Source organism: Anser anser (assembly GCF_964211835.1).
Source record: "Anser anser genome assembly, chromosome: 2".
NCBI lineage: Eukaryota > Metazoa > Chordata > Aves > Anseriformes > Anatidae > Anser > Anser anser.
This window is the reverse complement of record NC_139721.1, coordinates 129,754,529-129,764,931: the sequence shown is the minus strand read 5'-3', so window position 1 is coordinate 129,764,931 and position 10,403 is coordinate 129,754,529. Positions and strand designations below refer to the sequence as shown.

Here is a 10,403-nt window from a genome sequence, read left to right as displayed (position 1 = left end):
ATCTGTCTCATCCATGTCGCTCCCTTTATTACAGGCTATGATGGATAGTCTCCCAGATTAATTTCTCTGTTTCTTCGATTTGGACAACAGCTTTTGGGACCTAATTTACATCCTGGGAACAACTTGCTCAAGTCTACCTAACATCTTGTGTCTACAATATACATTAGCAATCTCCGAACTTGAGCCACGACGACAGCTTTCGCTAACCTTTATGGGGTGGGTGGTTGGGTAGATGGGGGGGACTTTCCTCGGAGAAATCCCCGGCCCTCCACGCCGCGGCCGGCAAGCAGACAGAGAGATGGATAGAGCCCTCTTCCAGGGGTCGTCGTCTGCCTGCACACAGCTCTCGAGGGCTGGGAGAGAGGTTGCTCTTGGGGGAAACCGAGGTCTCGCTGGCTGTTTGAAAAGGCACAGCCGGAAAGATTAAACCGACCGCTGCCCACGCCGTATGTTGAATGTCAACAGGGGCGAGGGAGCGCATTTGGTGCCCTGGCTTTGCGGTGTGCTCTCTGCGGGTCTGTGCCACCCTTGCGCCGGTTTAGGCGCACCCCTGTTACAGCCGGGAGTACCTAAAGCCTTCCCCCTTCCACCGCCGCCCTCCAAGCGCCCAGCCGGGACGAAACCTTGGCTGGTGCATGCCGAGCGGCCCCCAGCCCCGCTCCCGTGGGAAAAGCCCCCTGGGCGAGGGTCTTCCCCCGCCCTCCCCCGGCTCCGTGCCCTGGAAGCCGCCCGCTCCCCCCGGGAGCCCCGCTGCGCTGCGCCCGCCGCCCCCCGGGGACGTGGGGGCCGGCGGGGTCCCCTGCACCTGCAAGGTGTCACCTGGGGGATTCGCCCAGGGGTGACAACAAACTCTCCAGGAGCAGCAGGGCTCGGCTTGGACGGGGAGAGGAAAAAGGGGAACACCCCGTAAATGAAAGAAACCAGCCACCAGGCAGCCCGTGCGCTGCCGGGGCGGCCAGCGAGCAATGGTGATGCTGAGCTTCGCGATTTAGCGTCCATTCCCACCGCCGCGTTGCTGTGCTTTACCTGGGACGTTCGTCCCACTGCCTGACAGGGGCATTTCTTTCATTGCGACGGGCGACCGGGCACCCGGTGCAGAGGGGTGTGAGCGGGTGCCGCATCCATCGCCCCGTCGCTTTCCGACGTGAATTTCTCCAGCCATGCAACAGTGCCGGGGGCAGGTACCCGCAAACCCCTCCCGGCTCCCCATCCCTCGTGTCCCAACTCTGCCACGGAGCAGAGATGCGAGGCCTGGCTGCTCCCCCCGGCAGAACCCGGGGCTCCTCGCCGAGCCCCCTTTTGGCGAGGGCACACGCCGACCTGCCCGCTGGCAGCCGCCGGAGGGGATTCACCTCGCGAGGCGTTCGGGCGCTTATTTATTTATTCGTCTGGGCCTGTGTCAACACGAGTAAATAAATAAATAAACGCGAGGCAAGCTGGCCGTGCTTCTGAAACGTCCCCGTAATTAGATTAAGCCCGGGGAGCCGCCGTGCACATGTCGGTGTGTGCGCTCCCGGGGAGGAAGAAGCACCTTCGCACCCGCCCTATTTACACTGCCGGGGTGCGCCTAGATGCGATCCGCATCTCCTCCTTCTTCCCCCCGGTATTATTATTTTTTTTTTTCTTCATCTCCCACCCCCCCTCCCCACCCCTCCACCCGCCCCCAGCCCCTCTATTTTCTCGCCGTGCTCGGTTCCTAGGCGGTCATGTAAGTACTGGGAGGCGCCGGGGGGATGAGCGAGCCCCCCGGGCTGGGCGCAGGGCGCAGCGCGGGTGCGGAGCCCCGCTTCGGTCTTTCGGTCCTTCCTCGAATAGATTTGTTTAAGCTGCCTTTTTTTTTTTTTTTTTTTTTTCCTCTTATACATCACTTTCTCCCGGGCACCGCTTCCAGTTAAAAACTACTAAATTCTTCTCCTCGGCGATATTGATTTCTTTTCATTCTGCTCCGTTAGGAGAGGAGGTAATGCTTCCAGATTACCCCGCGTCTCCTCCAGACGGTTGACAATTGCAATCGCAGTTTCGGGAAGATAAATGTTACTTTGGGAATTGTGTTTAATTACAAATAATCTAGGAGCTGCTCTGGGTCCGATGGTTTAACCACACGTGTTCAAATCACTGTAGAAGCTTTACAAACGGGTGACAAGATACAGTAAACGTTTGAAAAATCGGTGTGCAAGGCAGGACGTTCCCAGCTGACAGGCTGCCTGAAGCCGGGTCATGCCCCGAAATACATGCTGCTTATATATAAACGTATATATCTACCTAAATATACATGCTTTCCTGTGTATGTGTGTGTATACATATGTGTGGTTTGTCCAGACACTTGTATATACAAATCCTACAGCACCCAAAATCACAGCCTGCAGAGAACACAGAGGAAAAGGAAAGCTTTCCACGTATGTACTTATTTATTTATTTACGTGTTCTGCCAAGTGCAGAGAAGTGACAACCTGGGAAAAATTACAAAGAGAATATAAACAACACATCTTTTCTTGCTGCCGTTTACGAAGTGCAAGAATCCCTGGCGCTCCGAGCAAGACGTACCTTCGGAGTAAGCAGCCAGGAAGGTTTTGTCCGTGCCGGTTCACGCACTCAGTGTGCATCGCAGCCTTCTCTTGTTGTGCAGCTCTCCTGCGATTTGACTCGAGAGACCCTAATATTGATATATTTACTGTTCCTTTTACAATGTAGCTGCCACCTTTCCCTGTCGTTATTTGCCTATATGGCAGAGCAATTAGGTCGCCCCCCCGCTCCCCCCACCCCCTTTCCCCACCCCAGCAGCCTTATTAACTTGATGGGAGAGGGAGGGGAGGCAGGAGAGCAGCGGGAAGGAGGCAAGGTGGCGAGCAGGTTATTCCCTTAACCTGACCTGGCTGTAGGAGCGAGATGAGCAACACTGAACAGATGTCCCCATTTAAGCCATTCTTTTCCCACATGCCTGCTGGATGCTGCCACGGCGCAGGAAGCTTGCTGCAGACCTGGCCCATTCCCGGCCATTATGGCCAAGTTATTCTGGACCAGTGAGCACGAACAAAATGGGCTTCAGATCGCGTGCTTTAGAATAATTCGACTCCGAGCCCTGGCAAAGCCCCCTCCCCCCATTTTTTTAAGTGCTGGGGGGGGACGGGGACGTGTTTCGGCTCTGATCGCAGGAGAAGAACTTCTCAAAAGATCGTTAGCCCCTTCCCCCTCCCTCTCTTCGGCAAATATGGTATAATTTACAGAGCAACTTAATAATCCGAGGGGCACCGCAAAAGCCCTTTGCGTTGTAAACCGCTTCTAATTACCTGCCAGAGCAATTAGCTGACTATCACGAAGAAATTAGATCGCTCAATGTAGCATAAATAATGCGAATAATTTTGTAAGGAGAATGGAAAGCGAGACCTGGTGTTTCTTTATAAGGAAATAACACCTCGTACTGTACGAACCCTACATGAACACATATTAATGTCTAGGCATGCACGGAAATGAATCCGAACATGAACCCTCTGGCTTAGATTCAGCACTTTCTTCATTTACATATGCGGGGTGAAAGTCGGCTTCCAGGCGTTTAGATACAGAGCTCTTCCAGATCACAGTAATTAACACATAGCGACTTCAATAGGAAAACCTGTTTTCCAGATGATTTTTACAATGCGGCTTTATGTCTCATTTGGCAGTTTAAATAGCTGGAGTTGTTTTCTGGCTGCATCTCCACTATCATCTGTTGAGCATATTTTGCCTAGAATACTGACCAAAACTTACAAGCAGATTTGTTTTTTAAAAAAATATGGCTATGCCTAGAGGTTTCGGGCGTTGTCTCTTCTCATATGGGCTAGTTCTTCGAGAAGATTTTAGGGGATTACCTTAAAAGTTGATGCTATCTAACAACCACATTTATTTTTTCTTCCTGCATTTCGCCTCGAAGGACAGAAAGCCTTCGTACGATTCTCGTTGGTTGAATATTTTATCTCGGGAGGAAAAATGTTGTTTTCCAAATTACAATGTATAGGTAATAGACAGTCTGCAGGGATTGCAATGAACGTTTTTAAGCACCTAAGAATTAGGGTTTTAAGTTACAATCTTTGCGAGGTGTTTCTGCGCGGTGCTGGATCTACAGCTACGGATTTCGGGAAGGAAAGTGTGTCCACAAGCGGCCCGCGCGTCGTGCCATGAAAGTGCACGAATTCAGCGCCAGCGGATTGCGATTTTCTGCCGCGGTTCCCCTTCCACCCCCTGGACTGAGGCAGCTGCTGGGCAGAAATCTAGACGTGAATGAAGGTGCCAGACCGCAGTGCAAGTCAGCCTATCCCAAACTACAGCTCGGAGGCACTGTGGGATTCGGCATAACTCGTGAGGAGTGAGCCGGGTTATGGATAAACAAAACTAATTAGGCTGATCTTTGATAAATAGAAGAAGCTGCAGAACCCACGAGTCGTTTTCAAGCATCTTCCAAGGGGGAAAAATCTCAGCGTGTGATCAACTCTTCCATAACTTTTCAGTGCTTTCTTTGCTCCTGCTTCTGCGCTAGCACAGCAGAAATGAAACCAGAAAGGGCTCGTCTAACACCCCGTCCCCGAGCAGACTCCGCAAAAGTTGCGGTGACATCCCAATAGGGTTTCTGAACCTCTCCAGGTCTGAACGGGACCGCTCGGCTGTTCCGCAGCCCCGCGTAGCTCACAAGGAATTGTACAGCGTGTTTAACGATTCTTGCTCACCGGCTAATTAGAGACGGCTTTGAAGCTCCATTACCGGCAGCAAAATTATTGCGGTCAGTTTAGGCCAAATTCTGCAGTCCTTAATGGAGCGAAACTCCCATTGAAGTCAATGAGATAGAAGTCAACGGGCGTCGTGCTCTATTAAGGAACACAGAATGTGTCCCTTTGTGATTTAGAGATTAAAAATCGCTATCGAGAAGAGGGACGTTTAAGACGGGCACGCTCTCCGGGCGGGATCTGATCCGCGACACGGGAAGGGCCCGATCCGGCTCCATCCACCCCGCGGGCTGAGCCCCGGGGCTCCCCGGCAGGATGAGTGCCGCAGTGGCGTCGCTCACCAGCCCGACAAAGGGGCTTTAGGGGGGGCTGAACGAGGCAAAACTTCAGCCTCCGGAGGGCTTCTGGCCCCCCTGGGGTCAGGGGACTGTCATCACTGTGGGTCCCCAGCCTCGGGAACCACATCCCTCTCGCTCCCTGCGCGGCGATGTCTCTGGTCCCTAATCCCACAGTATCGAGGGTATCGAGGTGGGCGTGAGGATGCAGTAGCTGAGCCCCTCGCAGCCTGCATGCAAGCACATGATTTGGCTACTGGTGCCAGGGCTGGGAAGTCTTGTTTGTAACCGTGACCACCCACTGCTCTCAACGTGATTCGGCAGTCAAATCGGGAGCGCGGGCTTAAGCTGCTGGTTTTGCCTGACTCTTGAACTCCGAAATGGGTTTTGATTGAGCATTATCAAATATTTCCTTACTACAGGTGCGAAATAGCACTGAAAGTGCGAGAGGAAAAGTCCGTTTTACTTAACTGAAGGAAACGTTGCAGGTTGCTTAGATAGGACTTTAGTTCAATATTCTTTCACTTGGAAAAAGAATGGGGGAGAACTGGGGGGTGGGAAGGGGAGGGGAAGAGAATAACCTGAAATATGGAGATCTTCCTTTCTTCTTTTTCCTGCTCTAGTGGAAAGTAAAAGCCCTTGGGAAAACTTCGCAGCCTTTTACCCTGAGCGCGGAGGGGCATCCACAGCTGATTCTCTAGGAGAATGTGCACAATTACCACTCGTTTTCTTTCTCCTGGAACAACTAATTGTACAAATGAAAGGTCAGACATGTGCTTTTCCTATGTTTATCAGCCACAACAATGAGCCCCTTCTATTTTTTCCCCTAGTGCATTATATTGCAATAAAGTGCTGCCGTAGTGCCGTCTCTTTGGGTAAACATCTTCAAAGGCGATTTTGCAAAACCGAGCGGTGCGTATATATTCTCAAAGCTCTCAGTGGCCGGGGAGAAGCCGGAAGAGAGGTGCGGGTGGTGGGGGAGTCCGCAGCCCCCCCGCAGCCGCAGAGGCACACATTTTCCCCGCTGCCCCCGGCCGGCTCTGCCCCGGCGGAGGGCCCGATCCTGCCGCCCGCAGCCCGGCGTTTCTTTGTCCCTCGTGGCTTGTGTCGCTTTGTACGGGGCGGGACGGATCGTGCCCCTCTCCCCCGGGGATCCAGACCACCTTGGCATGTTCTCCCCGCTTGCCTCCGCAGCGTAAACCCGGTAGTCCCGAAGGAAAGCCTGCCAACGCCTCCTAATCCGTGGCAGGTTTTTCTTTCCATCTAACGAGGAGACCTCTGATCACATCTTCAGGAACAAACCATGAGCCCGCCAAGTCCTAAAAAGGTTTCAAATACGGGACACAACTTCTCTGTGCCAGCTCGGTGCGGAGAGTTCATTGGATCTAGTCCCTGTGGTGTAGACGTATAATATTCAATATTTCCATCAACAGGTTCACTTCCCTTCACCTGTTACGTGGGGAACAGGTATCCACTGGGACTGTGCCTGGGGGGAACATACCTGGTGCTGATAAAGCAGTTTTATCCCATCCCGTTAACTACTCTGAGGGCATCTTTCCGGGATATTTACCGATGTGTGCTGTTCTCCTTAACCAAAATTTGCTCACTGCTCACAGTCCTAGTGGATGTATTTTTCCACTAATTTGTCCTTGCTGAACAGAAACATCTCTGCACTCCTTACACCTGTGAACTGAAGGAGCAGAATAGCTCTATAGACCTGTTGGGAGCTGGAAGGAAATTTCAGGAGCCATGAAGCGAGCAGGAGAAGATCTTGATTTCTCGTGTGAAACTGTCTATTATGTTGTGCCTGTTCAGGTAAAAGTTCATTTTTATTTATTTTTTTAATCGTGCTGGCTTGTGATGCCCAGAAAATTTCTCAGAGGAGTCTGTCTCCACCGAGATCCAAAACATGGGGCTGTTTCTCTCCTTTTGGATAGGGATCACTGCCCTATTCCTTGCAGTATCTGTCAAGAGGGTGTCAGGGTATACCCGACAACCGTGGACAAACAGGTGTCGTTTAAACCAGCACTAAGCTCTGAATGACTTTGGATCCAGCATTTCTGTCATAACTAAGTGGAAAAAAAACAACACACACACACACAAAAAAAAACCATAATCGGTCCAGCAGTGAAGGGGAAGAGGTCTCTGATGGACACCAGGCGCAGTGCGGCCTCTGGAAATGGCAGAAGCGGTCAGAGCGGTGCAAAGCCCGGGCGCTCAGCTCCCAAACGAACACATGGGCTGACATCTTAGATCCGGCAGGCTCCGAGCACTTAGGCCTGAACAAGGAGAGGCCAATGCCATTGCTCCCGGTATGTTTAGCTAATTGTCTAACAACTGCGCCGCACAAGAGCTACAAGATAAAAGGCCGCAGCGACCCTCAGCAAGGCGGATGCGGCTGGCAGTAAAACTTGTCGCTCCTCTGAAAGGCCGCTCATTGTGCTGATGGAAAATCGTTCTTCAGACACGGAGCAAAGTCTCAGCCCGGCTTCACTGAAGTTGCCTGTTTTACAGAAAGGGCACATAAAAAGGTGAAATAACTTTTTTTTCCACAGTGGGAGACGGGGTTGTCACTGGGTGGGGAAAAAATAACAGTTAGATAGACACTCAGGCCAAGGTGGAGGTGGCGCAGCGTGTGCAGAAGCAGCAACCTCACACCTGCCCGGCCCGGGCCGTCTGCGGGGCGGCAGCCGTGATGCTGATGCTGCCACTCCTCAGGGTGGCTGAGCCCCTCAGCCGCCCCTCGGCGCCCTGCCCGCTCCCGGAGCTCCCTCACACGCCCTCCCCACCGGCCGGCCGCGACCCTCCCTCTCAATCACGCTCGCCCCCCGCGCTGACAGGCGGGGAGGGCGCAGCACAAAAGGCCGAGGCGAGCGCGGCCCTCCCCGGCCGGCCCCCCTCCGCCCCCCGCCGCCCGCTCCCGCCCCGCTCCGCCCTCTCGGCGGGAGCGGCGCCCTCACAGGCGGCCGCGGAGCGGGGAGTGGGGCGGGGGAGGCCGGGCCTCCGCCGCAAGCCCCGGCCGAGGCTGGTCCCGATGACGGGGGGCGGTTGGGGCGGGCGGGCGGGGTGAGGGTCCCGGCCCGCCCCGCGCACACGCGGCCCTCCCCGGGTCCCCCCGCGGGGCCGAGGCCTCCTCCGGGAGGCGCGGAAAGCCCAAAAGGCTGGAAAAGGCCGCTCGCCCTGCGTGGGGCTGGGGGCTCGCCCCGCTCCGTGGGCTCCCGGCTGCACCAGGGCTTCTCCGGGGCTCTCTGCGTTAATCCTAGTTCCAGAGCTGCACACACAGCCCGGGCCTACCTTCCGTACCTCCTCCCCCATGCCGCCTTGGTGCGATGTTGACTGCAGAGCATAAGAGTTCTTAACATTGTCATTGTCAACACGCAAATCTTACTTTTCTTCCCTTCTTCTTCCCTTCTTCCCTTCTTTCCTTCTTTTTCCACACAAGCAAAGCCTATGCTGACAGATAATAGCAAAATTATTTCATATGCTTCCCCATGCTCGGATCTGAATATGTAGGCTTCAGTATGATGATCGTCAGTTAAAGGAATCTGCAGTTTTAATGACTGCTAAATGTTCGTAATTGGGACATAATTCGTCTGTATGCTGACTCGGTATTTTTCAACTACCGCCATTCAAAATTGACGTCTGCATTTTATGGAATGAACTATTTGTTCCTTTGACGTTCTTGGCTAATGAAAAATTGGATGGTGCTGTGAAGAAGTACCCTTTAAATATCACCTTGTATCACACTATATTAAAAGTAGATAAAAGAGATATTGAATAGCTAAATGGATTTTCTGAAGTGGTTAAAGTCCATTCATTGGTAAATTAGAAATCTGTTTACATTGAAAAAACTTGTCCTCTAGGCAAAAAGTTTAAAACTATTTCTTTATATAGAAGGCAGTCAGTCAGGTTTTCATGTACAATAGCAGTAAGTACTAATAAGATATCACACAAAACTTGAGGATGGCATTAAATACAAATTTAGGAACCTGGTATGTTCAGCAGTAATGACACATTTCACTCTGTGGGGGAAACTGACATTAAGTCTATGCTATTTTTTTTTTTTTGGTGGAATTACTGTTTCCACAGAATCATTCAACAGATAACATCATGTTCGTAGTTATTAATGTATTCATCTACTTTCTGCTATGCTAGGGATACCGCCTGCAACTGTTACAGAAGCAGCTGGCTTTTTTATACAAATAAACTGGGCTCTGAGACTGTCAATCTTCTTTGTTTGACAGAGCGGAGTTCCCGCCTGCACTGAAAGAATAGCTCAACATCTGTCATCCCATTCTCTGCGATGGCCCAAAATCAGGAAGACTACAGCTGTCCTGTTCCTTTCAGATACTTCTGGGATAGAGAGGTAGGAGGACTGAGTGTTTGGTCAGCGTGTTCATCATGCATTAAGCAAGTCTCTACAAGCTCTTGCATGTAATTGTATTGTTTTCCCACTGCTTGAATAGCAGAATTTGCAGTTTAAACGGTCTTTGGAAATTCAATCCTCCTATGTGTTTTTTTTTTTTTTTCATGTCTAATTAGTTCATTCTGAACTTGCATTTGTTAATAGAATGCATTTTAATTGTATTTAAAGTGGTTAGCAATAATTTATACATAGTTGTGTGGCATATGGACATGGAAATCGCAGATTTATACATGAGTGTAAAGCAGAAAATATTTATTCTTACAGGCTGGGAGTTATGCTACAACTGCTGAGTGCTGGATGAAGATGAAAACAAGGGATGTAAATTAATGTATTCCTTGCAAGCTCAAAAATGACATCTATTGAGATATGTCTGTATGGAGAAGAAGAGAGAGGGAAAGGAAGGGGGAGGAGGGGAAGAGGCTGGGAAGAATATGCTACCACACACACACAAAAAAAAGTTTCAACACATACCCTCACCAGTTCATTGGTTTAATATCTAGCAAATTAGTCAAAAGCAAAAAATATAATAGAATTTCAAGTCATTTATTGAGTGAATAATACTATTCTTTTCCAATAACAGACTAGTAGTCAATAGTAGATTGTATGTTACTTTTCTTATAACAACAATTAAGAGCTACTGCGATAATACTCAGAGTCCCAACCAGTGGCAATTGCTTTAGGTATGCAGCTCTCTCACTTGCAATTTAAATTTCACAGTCCCAAGATTTGGGGAAAGCATCACAAAGTTCAGAATGCTCAGAGGGCTTTAGGCATTGTGAGACCCAGCTCTGCTGTCCAGGGTAATCTACAGTCTGATGTTAGGCCTTCAGGCTCCCTATCACACCTATGGTGACGGTTAGCCTGTGGTTACGGGTGATTTTGATTTGGCTTGCATCCATGGCTGCTGCTGAAAGAACAGCTCAGCTGCACAGTCATGCTGTTACCTCC

At 51.0% G+C, this 10,403-nt stretch overlaps 1 long non-coding RNA gene across 1 annotated transcript; it reads left to right on the top strand.

The window, feature by feature from the left end:
- Nucleotides 1-1,486: 1,486 nt before the first annotated feature.
- Nucleotides 1,487-10,191, top strand: LOC310894695. The gene is made up of 3 exons (XR_014580096.1): nucleotides 1,487-1,603; nucleotides 9,274-9,395; nucleotides 9,720-10,191. It is a non-coding gene; the product is annotated as an uncharacterized lncRNA (long non-coding RNA).
- Nucleotides 10,192-10,403: the final 212 nt, after the last annotated feature.